The sequence below is a fragment of the Dipodomys spectabilis genome, unplaced genomic scaffold (genome assembly GCF_019054845.1).
Source record: "Dipodomys spectabilis isolate Male_0828 unplaced genomic scaffold, ASM1905484v1 ptg000054l, whole genome shotgun sequence".
In the NCBI taxonomy this organism is placed as follows: domain Eukaryota; kingdom Metazoa; phylum Chordata; class Mammalia; order Rodentia; family Heteromyidae; genus Dipodomys; species Dipodomys spectabilis.
In genome coordinates, this window is record NW_024870731.1 from 8,984,904 (window position 1) to 8,998,485 (window position 13,582).

Genomic DNA, 13,582 nt, shown 5'->3' on the forward strand with positions numbered 1-13,582 from the left:
GGGGGGAACCCTCTCACTTCTATCCAAATTAACCCAATCAGTAAATGTAATGCTAAGCAATTATATTAGAAAATCTTTCCAGGAGATCGAATTACATCCAATCAATCCCATGTTGGTTTAGATCTCCAGACCAGTTAGTTCTAGAAGTAATGTGTTAGGAATATTTTTTTTTTTGCCATATCTGGGTCTCTGGGTTTCTGTGGAGCGCAAGGGCTCCAAAGAAATGTAGCACATATTAAGCAAATACACATGAGTTATGCTATTGTGAAGAATAACAGCTAGTTTACAGCAATTAATGAGGACAGTATTGAGAAAGGGAAAATAAGTCCAATTGTGTGATATTATGAAATCCATATATTTGATCTATTCTCCAATTTCCTGATATATAGCTCCTAAGTCCTTAGAATCTATCAAGTGATAAGTGTCTTTTGTATCCTAATGAGATGACTGCTGGCTGGGGTTTCCTAGCTAGGATGGAGGCTGATTGCCAGGGAAACAAAACAGATAGTAGAGAACCAGTCCCAGTCCTAGACCTGTGGGGAGGGGAGAAGGGTTAATAATTGAGTTGACAAACTATTGACCAATGATCTCATCAGTTGTGCTAACATAATGAAACTTCCATATGTAGACAGACAAAAAGATTGAAGTGTGAGGGAGGAGGCTCCCAGATAGCTTTATATAGAGAGAGGTACCTGGAAGGTAAAGCACCCAGAAAGGGCATGGAAGTGCCTTGTTCTTTCTCCTGGACCTAACTCTGGTTATCGCATCCATTCATCTGTATCCTCTGTACTAGTATGTATAATAAATGGGCAAATTTATTTCTCTAGCCACTTAATCAAACATGAGCGGGCTATGGGGATCTCTATGATAGTCAATCGGGCTAGTCAGAAGTACATGCTTCAACCCGAACATGCAACAAGCATCTCAGGTCAGAGGTGGGCCCAGGACTGGGCCTTCAGCCTGTGAGGTTTGTGGCTAGCTCCAGGTAGGTGGCATCAAGACTGTATTGGATTAGAGGATCCCCATCTGGCATCTACTGGAGAATTAGGGGTGAGAGAAAGGAAATCCACCCCTATCAGGGATCCCAGAACTGTTCTGTGAGATGCGATTATAAGAGGACAAACTGAGCTTGTCTTTTCAAATGTCTATAGTCATTGGCAGCTGTAAATTATACAAAAGAAAACAAAACAAAGAAGCTATTTATGCAGGGTGCTGGTGGCTCTCGCTTGTAATCCTGGGTACTCAGGAGCCTGAGATCTGAGAATCATAATTTGAAACTAGTCCATCCAGGTAGGGAAGTCCATGAGACTCTTACCTCCAATATCATACTCAGAAAAAGCTGGAAGTAGCCCTATGGCTCAAGTGATAGAGCACAAGCCTTCTTTTGCTCAGGAACAGCACTCAGGCCTTAAGTTCAAGCCCCAGGATCAGCACCAAAAACAAACAAACATTTATTTCCAGATCAAATTGTGACACATATATACAGTATGCCCAGAAGGCCTTTCATTGAGGATTTGTTGTTGGGGGGTTTAATTTTTTGAGTTCCAAGTATATTTTAGATATGAGACCCTTGTCCGTTGTATGGCTAGTAAAGATCTTCTCCCAATCCGTGGGCTTTCTATTGATCTTGCTAGCTATGTCATTTGCCCTGCAGAAGCTCTGCAACTTTATGCAATCCCATTTGTCCAACCTTTCTTTGATTTGGTGTGTTTCCAGGTCTCTATTCAGAAAATTTCGGCCTGAGCCAAGGAGACCTAGGGTTTCTCCTATTCCATCCTGTAATGTTTTCAGAGTGTCTGCTTTGAGTTCAAGGTCTTTGATCCATTTGGAGTTGATTCTGGTGCAGGGTGATATATAAGGATCTAGCTTAAGTTTTCTACATGTAGTTAACCAATTTTGCCAGCACCATTTACTGAAGAGGTTGTCTTTCTTCCATTCTATTGTTTTAGCTCCCTTATCGAAGATTAGATGGCTATAGGTCTGTGGGTTCATTTCTGGGTTTTCAATTCTATTCCATTGGTCCTGAGGTCTGTTCTTATGCCAATACCAAGCTGTTTTGATTACTATGGCTTTATAGTAGAGTTTGAAGTTTGGTATTGATATTCCTCCAGCAGTGTTCTTTCCATTCAGGAGCGTTTTTGCTATTCAGGGTCTTTTATTGTTCCATATGAATTTTTGGATTGCCTCTTCTATTTCCTTGAAGAATGAGGGTGGGATTTTGATAGGTATTGCGTTGAATTTGTAGATAGCCTTGGGAAGTATTGCCATTTTCACGATGTTAATCTTTCCAATCCAGGAGCATGGGAGGTTTTGCCATTTTTTAAGTTCTGTGTTGATTTCCTTTTTCAAGATTTTAAAGTTTTCATCATAGAGGTCCTTCACTTCTTTAGTTAAGTTAATTCCTAGGTATTTTATTTTTTGTGGGGCTATTACAAATGGAGTTGCTTTCCTAATTTCAGCCACACGTTTCTCATTGTTGGCATACAGAAAAGCCATTGATTTTTGGGGGTTAATTTTATAACCTGCTACTTTGCCGAAGTTTTGAATCAGCTTGAGTAATTTGGGAGTGGAGTCTATGGGATTCTTTAAATACAAGATCATGTCATCTGCAAAGAGGGAGAGTTTTATTTCTTCTTTCCCTATTTGGATCCCCTTTATGTCTGCATCTTGTCTTATTGCTGTAGCTAGGCATTCTAATACTAGATTGAAGAGAAGTGGAGAGAGTGGGCATCCTTGTCTTGTTCCTGAGTTAAGAGGAAATGGCTTTAGTTTTTCACCATTGAGTATAATGCTGGCTGTAGGTTTGTCATATACAGCCTTTATCGTATTGAGGAATGTTCCATGGATTCCTAATTTTTCCAAAACCTTCATCATAAAGGGGTGTTGGATCTTGTCGAATGCTTTTTCTGCATCTATTGAGATAACCATGTGGTTCTTATTCTTGCTCCTGTTGATGTGATGAATAATATTAATTGATTTGCGTATATTGAACCAGCTTTGCATCCCTGAAATGAATCCTGTTTGATCGTGGTGTATGATTTTTTGGATGAATTGTTGAAGTCGATTGGCCAAAATTTTGTTGAGAAGTTTTGCATCAATGTTCATCAAAGAAATGGGTCGATAGTTCTCTTTCTTTGATGAGTCCCTGCCTGGTTTTGGGATGAGGGTTATGATGGCTTCATAGAATGTGTTCGGTAGTGAGCTTTCTCTTTCAATTTCATTGAAGAGTTGGAGGAGTATTGGCGTGAGCTCTGCTTTGAAGGCCTTGTAAAATTCCGCTGTAAAACCATCTGGTCCTGGACTTTTCTTAGCTGGGAGGTCTCTTATTGCTGTTTCTATTTCAATGCTTGATATGGGCCTGTTAAGCTGGTTTAACTCATCTTGGTTTAGTTTTGGCATGTCAATATTTGCTAGGAAAAGGTCCATTTCTGTCAAGTTCTCAAACTTATTAGCATAAAGTTTTGAGAAGTATTCCCTTATAATGTTCTGAATCTTGGTTGTTTCCGTGGTGATGTTTCCATTTTCATCTCTGAGTTTATTAATTTGGGTGTGTTCTCTTCTTTTTCTGATAAGATTTGCTAAGGGTCTGTCAATTTTGTTAAGTTTTTCGAAGAACCAACTCTTTGTTTTGTTGATTCTTTCTATAGTTTTTTTGGATTCTAATGCATTTAATTCTGATTTAATTTTGATTATTTCTTTCCGTCTACTGGATTGGGGTTTATCTTGCTGCTCTTTTTCAAGGAGGTTTAGATGTGTCATTAAATTGCTAGTTTCAGATTTCTCCAATTTGTTGATATGGGAGCTCAGAGCTATAAACTTGCCTCTGAGTACTGCCTTTGCTGTGTCCCAGAGGAGCTGGTAATTTGTGTGTTCATTTTTGTTGAATAGCATGAACATTTGAATTTCCTTTCTAATCTCTTCCATGACCCACTCTTGATTCAGCAGTGTGTTGTTCAGCCTCCATGTGATACTGGACTTTCTTTGGTGGCTTTTGGTGTTGAGTTCTAATTTTATTCCCTTGTGGTCAGAGAGAATGCAAGGTATAACTTCAATGTTTCTGAATTTAGACAAGTTTGCTTTGTGGCCTAAAATGTGGTCTATTTTAGAAAACGTTCCATGTGCTGCTGAGAAAAACGTGTATTCTGATGCTGCTGGGTGAAATGTTCGGTAGATGTCTGTTAAGTCTAGTTGATCTATGCAGCTGTTTAGATCTGCGGTTTCTCTGTTGAGTTTTTGCCGAGTTGATCTATCTAGTGGGGAGAGTGGTGTGTTAAAATCCCCAACAATTAATGTCTTTGGATCTATATGGGATTTGAGGGAAAGTAGTGTTTCTTTGATAAATTTGGGTGCTCCATTGTTTGGCGAATAGATATTTAGAATAAAGCTCATGAATCAGTAGCTCTTCACAGTGTCAAATCATAAGCACACATATAAACCCAAATCTGAAATCATTTTTCCCACTAAAGTAGTCAATATATTCACAACTAATAATTTGGCAAATTTATACAGTTTCTGCCTGCCTGAAAAAAATAACCATAACTACCTGGCACCATGCAAAATCTTCAATCAGAAGCCACTCTTCAACCAAATCTTATGATGTTCTAAGGCATGACATAATGTAATTGTGAAAGAAAGAAATTCACATTATTTCAATGTTTGACATGTCAGTTATATGTTGCCTGACTTAATTTCCCTCCAACTACGTTATTGGGAGAGAGGTAGCTGCATCTCAGTTTTACCTGTTAGGAAACGGAGGCCTAGAGAACTGAAAATGATTTCAGTTAATTTCAGCAGAGCCAAGATGTGAATTGAGGTTCCTCAAACTCTCCATCGCATTCCATATTCTTTCAGCTGCCTCTCCTGGCGCAAAACCTGTGCGTAAGAAACTCTGATAAGTCCAGAAAACTATTGTTTTTTTTTTTAGAGGAACCACAGCATATAATGTTAACTGAAATTGAAAACTTTTTTCACTTCCAACAAGGAAGATGATTAAAACCCAGCAAACTTCTATTGAATGCTAGCAATGTCCAGAGCCTGTGTGATGTACTTTCATGTATCTCTCTTAATTGTTAAAATTTTAAGTGAGACTAATAATATTTCAACCCATAGTACTTTCATGAGAATTAAATTCAATGAAGTACTTGGTCTGATGTACTCGGCACATGGTACACCTACAATTTCTGGTTGGCAATGAATATGTATTAGTTGTGGTGATTATGATGATGGTAAAATATTCTCATACTGTTTGGTAGAAAAATATTGTTAGGAAAGTCTCTCTCTCTTCCCATTTCCCTCTTTCTCCTCTTTATTCAAGACCATGTCATGAATCAGTCACAATGACAAGATTCAAACAATCGGATCATTTTGAAGATTTCTGTGGCTCCCATGAGCTAATGTACTCAATGATAGAGGTGTGTAGTTTCATGATTACAGGTGTGAATCAATACTATTTTACTTTTTTTCTGTGTTTGTACCATTACTGGGACATGAACTCAGGGTATGAGCACTACTCTTTGCTGCTCCTTAGTTTTTTTGCTCAATGCTGGAGCTCTTCCACTTGAAACACACGTCTACTTACAGGCTTTTGCTGGTTAAAGATAAAGAGTCTCACATTTTCTGACCAGAGTACCCTCAAACCATGATCCTCAGATCTCAGCCTGCTGAGTAGCTAGCATTACAGGCATAAGGCAACTGTATTTGACTATCTTTCTTTTGATATGTTTTACATTCCAGTTTACAAAAGACAATTTAGTGGGAGCATGCTTTCCAAATGTCTTTGACTCCAATTTGGGGTTAGGTTTTTCCATCCCTTCTTGGTTTGAATTTTTTCCTAATGTAAAACATGTAAGCTTTACATTTTGTAGAGGGAAGGCACCTTGCCCTGACTTCACTAAAAGAAAATGAAACCTTACTGCATTTTCCCAAAGTGACACCTCAAGGAAAAGCAGATCCCTGAGCAGATATTATTAGCTACTTATTTCTTTAATTGAGACCTCTTCTCAGACAATTATTTTGCTTAATCTCAGCTCTCACCAATAACCCTTTCCTCTTTTTGATCAAGTATTTAATTTCCTTGAAAGATTTTCTCAGATTCAACTATTACTAGAAGGATTTTCATTTCACCCTAACCCTTTAATGGCTAAATCTCATATATCCATTATCTCAAAAAAAGGTATTTCTGTTCATCTAAGTAAATAGTTCAAGGATTTAGTCTTCTTTTCTTGCCTATTACTGCTGAAATGAGAAAATTATTTGGAAATTTCTTTGGCTAAGGGATAACCTGGGGGGTGGGAAATCAGATAAACTTAAGCATTCCTAAAACTCAATCTTATACAACTCTTAGCTATCTATACTAGTATATCTCAAACAATTGATTACTGAAAACAGACAAACTCCTAAACATGATTTTGGTTGTTCTTTGACTTTTTTCATTGAAAAGTAAAAGATATGGTTTTGCCAAGTGCTCACGCCATAACCCTAGCTACTCAGGAGGCTGAGATCTGAGGATTTTAGTTCAAAGCTGGCAAAGGCAGGGAAATCAGTTAGACTCTTATCTCCAATCAACTACCCCACTGAAGTGGAAATGGGGGCTTAAGTGATAGAGTGCTAGCCTTGGGCAAAAGAAGCTCAGGGACAGTGCTTAGGCCCTGAGTTCAAGACCTAGAACCAGCACACACACACACAATCCCACACCACACCACACCACACAAAGACATGGATTTAATTTTTAGAAAGCCCTTTTAAAATAGACTTTTCAGCCTATCATTTTTTCCCTAGGCCAGACTTGGGAACAAGATTTTTCTACCTACAGCCTACCTCATAGCTGAGATCATAAGCACATGCTATACTGGCTAGATTTATTTATTAAGATGGAGGTGGGAATCTCACTAACGTTTTGCGGCCTTGAACTACTGTCCTCTCAATTTCTAGCTTCTAAACAACTAGGATTACAGGCATGGGCCAACACACAAGCCTCTAATTGGATATAATTTGCATTTCCCTAATAAGTAGTGATGGGGGGGGGCGGGGGGGGGTGTATCCTTAGAGAAATGTCCATTCAAATCCTTTATATATTTTCTACTTTCATTCTAAAGCTATAAAAGCTGTTTCATATTATTGTTACAAGTGCCTGATTAGATTTATGGGTTTTTCTGAAGTACTAAAATTATAAAGTTTGATAAACTTTTGTTTGAAACAAGTTTACATTTGATATCATATCTAAGAAATCTTTGCCTTATCTGAAGTCACAAATATTTTCTCCCTGTTTCATAGTTTTAGCTATTGTTCTTAAGTCTGAGATCTTATCTTGGTCTGCAAGATAATCTTGTTATGAGGTAAATTCACTTCTCTGCATCTGGATAATGAATTATTTCAGTATTATTTGGTGGAAAGGTTTGACATGTTTGTTGAAAATTAACTCACCCTAAATGTAAGCTTTATTCCTGGACTCTGATTCTGTCTAGTGATTTACATGTCCACCTTTGCACTAATACAATATTGTGCTGAGTATGGTGAACTTACAATAAAATTTTATATTTATAAAGATAGGTCCTCCTACTTTGCTTTCTTTTCTGACATTTTGATTTTCTAGGTCTACTGAATTTCTACAAATGTTAGGATTAATCTGTCAATTTTTTAAAGAAGGGAGAAAGATGCTCTGCTTTTGGTGGGAACACATTGGATTCATAAATCAATTGGGGGAAATTGCAACCTCAATAGTAGAAAGTTCATGGGCATGGAATGCCTTTCCATTTAGATGCTTTTTTAAATGTATTTCATCTATGTTTTATAGTTTATTTTTATTTGTTTGTATGTGTGTGTGTCTGTGTTGGGGTATTCCTGGAGCTTGAACTCAGGGACTGGGCTCTGTTCCTGAGCTTTTTGGCTAAAGGCTAGCTCTACCACTAGAGCCACAGCTTCACTTCTGGAGTTTTTGGTATTTAATTGGAAATAAGAGTTTTGCAGGCTTTCCTGCTGAGGCTGGCTTTGAACTGCAATGCTTAGATCTCAGTCTCTTGTGTAGCTAGGATTACAGGCAAGAGCCATAGGCACCCAGCTATTTTATAGCTTTTCATGTACATTTTCTATTTCTTTTATTAAGTTTATCACTACTTATATTTCTGGTTCAATGATTGACACCATTTTCTTAATTTTATTGTTGCTGCTAATGTATAAAAATGGGTTTGTGTATAGCTTTCTTTCTTTCTTGCTTGCTTGCTTGCTTGCTTGCTTGCTTGCTTTCTTGCTTGCTTTCTGTATTGGCAACTGAATGTGCATTGTGACCTCACAACCTACCTATTTGTTCAAGTAGTCTGTTGTAAATTCTTTTGAGACCTTCCACCTACTGTATGGTGTGATCTGTGTATGAAAACTTTTTCTGTTCCTTACCAATCTGAATGCGTTTATTTGCATTAGAGTAAGGCAAAAAGAAACATTCTTGCCTGGTTTCTGTTCTTAGGGGTGAAAGTATTTAGTCTTTCATTAAAGTTTCATAACATGAGTTGAATGAAATATATATATATATACATATATACACATACATATAGAGGGGGGGAGAGAGAGGATAGATAATGGTTAATGGTAAAGGCAAAATGATTCATATGAATGACAATTAACCAATTGATTTCATCAGTGCATTGTAACCAAGAGGGCATAGAGGAATGGGAAAGGAAATGATAAGACAATGGCCCAGTGCCATTCCATCAGCACGAAGGACCTCATCTCAAGAAGAGAGTAAGTGCTAGCTTACTGAGGGCTGGGAAATACAGGCTCCCAGAACTGGCATTATCTATGTGGAAAATGTTGGAAGGGCTGAGGCAGGATGTAGACATGCATTAAGGGAGGCCTAATCCCTTCAGTGTGAAAGTAAAGCTTGAAATATTACATTAGTCAAGTGTACCCGCTGCCCTGCCCATTAAATATTCATGCTAAAATCCCTGTCAATCAACAGGAACAACCTTGTCCCTCACAGAGATATGAAAGAGAGGCTGCGTAGGTTATTTGGTGAATTGTAAGGTGGGGAGGGTTTGGGTTTTTGTTGCCTACAACGATGCCAAAACATTCAGTATGGAAGGTTAAAGTGCACTTTTCTTTCTTATCTTTTGGCAGAATGTATCTGGCTCCAAGTTGTGATTCTTGATTCATAGGAATCAGCTGTTAGCCTTATTGAAAGGCAGCTTTCTGCGTTCCCACTGTTACAGTTCCTCCCGTTCCCATCGATGGAAGAGGGTGAGATTTGGGGGAGGGAATGGAACAGGAAGGGATTTTGACATATTTGTCCTGCAGCCCTCCCCTTCCCCCCCCACATTCTTTTCAAAGAAACACTGTAATAATGAAGAACCCAGATTTGCAAGACAGACTATTTTGCTGCCTGATTTCAGAAGCATAACCTAAGGCCTAACCTTTTTCTCCTGAGAAATGGTGATAATAATAACATCTAGATCCTTAGAGGTCTGTAGTGAGAATTGAACCAGATAATGAAGCTCTTAAGACATGGTAATGAGCATCACCTAGAGTTCGAGCCAAGCTATATTATCCAACCAATAATGGCTGCCAAGTACATTAACAGACACCTCAAACCCTGTCTCCCTCCCCCCACCTCCTTTCCCTACCCCCCTCTACCCCCGCTCCTCCCCCTAGTACAAACTTGGATGTAGCAAAGGGTTAGATTGTCCTCCAAGGGCTTTGGCTTGGTATGGACACTTCCCACAGAGAGGCCATGACTTTGCCTATGGGGATGTGGTACAGTGCCTGGAGCCCAGGTCGGCTCTGGCTCCACAGAACCCTGACCACAGGGGTCTGTTTGACCCAGCTTTCTCTCACTTTGCCTTTGTGGTGAGGATTTGCAGAGGTCAGCAGTCCAGGAAGCAGGGCTGTGGGAAGGAAAGCACACTGACCCACTTTCCTGTCTCAGTCTCCCTCTGGTAAGCGGAGAGATCTTACACATGGCAGGCCATTTCTGCCAATTTTAGTTTTTGGGGTTTTTTTTTAATTTAATCTCTCCAAATAAGGGCAGATCAGATATTGGTAATAAGGGCATTGTGGTTTAACACTTGGCTGCATAGCCTCCCTTCGGATTCACACAGGAGTATGAATTCCACAAAACAAGAATTCTATCCTGACTCACGGGTGAGCCAAGAAATAGTAAAATAGCAAGGGACTCTATCAAAACCACAAGGTGAGTGCGGAACTCCAGGTTGACTCTTGTCTAGTGCTCCACTGATTACATTGCCTAACCCTTGTAGGGTCACTGAGAGGGCTGTACGAGATTATGGATGTGGTTATATAAGCTGTGCACTGTGGGATTTGAAAGCAACAAGCCACATCCTTCTCAGCCAGCCCAGAACAAAAGGATAGAAGTCTATCAATGGTGTGGTCCAATGTGTCACTTTCTGCCTCTCAAGGAGAATACTCAGTTGTAAGGGTTTATTTAGCATACTGACAGGCCTTGAGCACATGATACAGTTAAGGTATATTTTTATCCTCATATTTGTTGTCTTACCTTTATACACAATGTCATTGATGATATTGTCCTAAAATACTATAGGGGGGAGGGGCGGGCCTTGTGCCATTTTACAATTTTCCCCAGCCCTTAGTAAGGATTCAAAAAATACCTATGAGCCAAGTACTGGTTGCTCACAGCTGTAATCCTAGCCACTCAGGAGGCTGAGTTCTGAGGATTGCAGTTCAAAGCCAGCCCAGGCAGGAAAGTCTATGAGACTCTTATGTCCAATTAACCACCAGAAAACTGGAAGTAGAGCTATGGCTCAAGTGGTAGAGCACTAGTCTTGAATAAAAGAAGCTCAGGGACAGTGCCCAGGCCCTGAGTTCAAGACCCATGACTGACAAAAAAAAATTGCTCAGGGACAGTGCCCAGGCCCTGAGTTTGAACTCATGACTGAGAAATAAATAAATAAAACAAAAGCTATGAGCTTACAACCTGTAACTCAGAGGAAGCCAAGGTGCAATGATGTGGATCGTGCCAAATCCAAGCTTATCCAACACTTTCCCTATGGTACCCTAGTTCTACCCCAAGAAGCTCAAAGTCAGTTACCTGAGGTTCAACAATAGTGACCCTAGACCCCAAGATCAACCGTAGGCCTGTCTCCAAAACAGGTTTGTTCTGATATTCATCAAGGTCACTCACCAGTGTCCTTGGTCCTGGAAGGGTGTAAGGATACAGTTAAACTCACCAGTCATAACAAATGGACCTAGATTGAGGTGATACCTTCATTCTCGCTCTGGCCAACAAAGCCCTTAAGGAGCCACCAAAAAACAGAAAGAGGGGTTCTAGTTTCCATGGACTGCCTTTGGGGAGTAATGGGAATAGAAGAAAGTAGGTCAGGAGATCAGAAGAAACTTGGTTTCTGATTGTTCACCTTACAAGGTTTTTTATTTATTTTTTTTAACTTTACAATGATGAGAAAGTAGCATGCATTCTATAGAAATTATACTTTAAATTTTGAACTTTGATCTGTCTCTGGGTTAGCTCATGACATGCAGCAAGACATTCTCTCATGATGACCCATGGCAAGACAATGCAAGCATTTTTGGATCATGTTCAAGACAGGTTATGCTAAACTATGATATTTACTAGATTAAATGACATCAAATGAATTTCTGATGTGATATTTTTGATTTCTGATACGACATAATCTCATCCTAAATACAGTCCCATCCCATATTCAGCATGCCAAAGTACTGTGGGATAGTGTTTTTCTCTTTATTCTGAGACACGGTCTTGCTAAGTTGCTTAGGTTGGTCTTAAACTTGCTACATCACAGCCCAGGCTGGTCTTGAACTCTATCTCCTTACCTCTTCCTCAGCTTTCCCAGTTTTGGGATTAGTGGTCAGCACCTATGCACCCTGCTGAGGTATTGTTTAGTGAGCCCCGGTTAGAGTCTTTTTTTTTTTTTTTCATCTGTGAAATATTTGCGTAGGTCCTTGGCAACTGTGCCTGTAATGTCTAGTTCATGTCTCTGCAGAAGATAAAACCATGAACAATGAAGGAAAGAATCTAGCCTGGGCAGATGGTTATGCTGGCTAACAAAACATGACACCCTAATAGAGGAACTTCTGAATTGAGAGGCAATTTGAAATCTTTGGGGAAGCATTTAAAACTACAGACTTGGGCTGGGAAGGTGGCTCAGTGGTAGAGTGCTTGCCTTGCATGCATGAGGCCCTGGGTTCAATTCCCCAGCACCACATAAGCAAAAAGAAAAAAGCCAGAAGTGGCGCTGTGGCTCAAGTGGTAGAGCGCTAGCCTTGAGCTGAAGAGCTGAGGGACAGGGCCCAGGCCCAGAGTTCAGGCCCCACGACTGGACTCAAAAACAAACAAACAAAAAAAACCTACAGACTTGCCAGGTTCCAGTGGCTCACACCTATAGCCCTAGCTACTCAAGAGGATGAGAGTTGAGGACTGTGGTTCAAAGCTAGCCCAGGTAGGAAACTCCATGGAGACTCTTTTCACCAATAACCTACTCAAAAAAAGCCATAAGTGGAGCTCAAGTAGGAAAGTGTTAGCCTTGAGCAAAAAAGCTCAGAGACAGCACCAAGGCCCTGAGTTCAAGTTCCAAGGCATGTGTGCACGCACACACACCACTACATACTCTTAGGCCAGACTTCTTCAGGTACTCAAGGCCCCAATCCCCTGTGCCACTTACTGGACCAGCTCAGTTTCCTTTCCCCCATCTCCATTCTTAGTAGTTAGTGAACTTTTCTCCTCCTCTCCAGCACTTCAGCTGCTTGGCCACTCATTCCCATTAAACTCCATTCTTCTTCCTTCTACCATCTTTGTTGGGTCTGACTTTGTGTCTTTAAAAAATTTGTGCTTTGTGAACAGAGCTTCAAAACACCTTTAAAAAAACAAATTTCTGTTTTCAAACCACTGCTATAGAAATTTTGGGTGAAACTGAGGTTTTAGACCCCAGGTCCAGAGTCCAAGAGTCCCAAATGAGATGTAGGCACTCTTTCCCATATGACAAATGGACCTAATGAAGGGGAGAGAAAGGAGACTTATTACATGATAGCCACGGGAAGACAACACTTCAGTGCATCTCCAGCCATCTTCAGTGCTCCAAAGTCATTTAGGGGAAAATGAAAAAGGATAACTTAAGGAAACTGAGGCCTGGTGAAGGCAACTCAGAAATACGGTATGAAGAAATATGGTATGCCATATTTGCTTCAAAGAGAGACAACAGGATGTGTTCCTTCCTGAGGGATGCATTCCTCACCCCAAGAAGTAATATTTGCCTGGCAGGACATATACTTTCCTGAGAAAAAAAAATGTTTCCCCCAAACTTAAGCACCTTTCTTACCTCAGGCATAAGGATCTGTTTTGTGGCAGGACACATTCTTACTTGGAAACTCAGAAGTAATACCACGTGTGATTAGAGCAAAGACAAAGCACCTATCTTTACCTAACTTTGAAGCCAAACAACCTGCCTTTACCCTATAAACACTTCAACAGCCCAAGGAGCTGGGTCTCTCTGTCTCTATTTCTGTCTCTCTGTCTCTGTCTCTCCCTGTGAAAGCACTCACACTCTGTTAGAGGGTGTCCCTGCCCTTTTGCTTGTCCAGATAT